Source organism: Eimeria maxima, genomic scaffold (assembly GCF_000499605.1).
Source record: "Eimeria maxima Weybridge genomic scaffold, Emw_scaff226, whole genome shotgun sequence".
Taxonomy (NCBI): Eukaryota; Apicomplexa; class Conoidasida; order Eucoccidiorida; family Eimeriidae; genus Eimeria; species Eimeria maxima.
Genome location: NW_013563691.1, coordinates 42,393 through 43,233, shown reverse-complemented (window position 1 = coordinate 43,233; position 841 = coordinate 42,393).

The window sequence follows — 841 nt, the reverse complement described above, 5'->3', positions numbered from 1 at the left end:
CACACACACACACACACACACACAAACACAGGATTTGGGTGTGGGTGGATGGTTGTGGGGCGTGGGGGGGTGAGAGGGTGGCTGGCTGGGTGAGTCTGTGTTTCTGTCTTTCTGTCAGCGAGGGTATGGCTGTCTGTGCGGCTCTGTGCCCGAGCACGCTGTTTCTGGCTCACATAAGCCCTAGCTACTAATTGTCATATATGTATAAACACGCGTCAGGCAGGAGAGCAAAAGAACGTATGACAACGCACCTGGAAATCCGAAACCTCACTACCCAATAGCATATAAGATCCTTTGATGCCCGGCTTCCCGACTATGAACTGGCACAGTACAGTTTTACTAGTGTCTTGCACAGCAGGCGAATGCGCTCTTGGTTGCAAGAGGAGAGCCCCCTGCGGAGAAGGCTGCGCGCCTGACGATTCGACTTCTAGGGATGAGGAGGCGTTGATATACTTCTGTTTCCCGTCGCCTCTTGAAGCACTACCGGCAGTACCCTCTTCGGGGAAAGGTCGCGCCAAAGCAGTACGCCCAAGTGTGGGGGACCCATCGAGAGGAGCGGGAGCAGCGGACTCGACCGTAGGAAGCGATTGCGGCCCTGCCGCACCGCAGCCGACTGTAGGAACCGATTGCGGCCCTGGGGCAGGGGACGCAACCGTAGGAAACGACTGCTGCCCTACGGCAGCGGACTCGCCTGCATCAAACGATTGCGGCCCCGTTAAGGCGGACGCAACCGTAGGAAACGATTGCGACCCTACCGCAGAGGCTTCAACCGTAGAAAACGTTTGCGGCCCTGCCGTAGCCCAGCCGATTGTAGGAAACGATTGCTGCCCTGGGGCAGGTC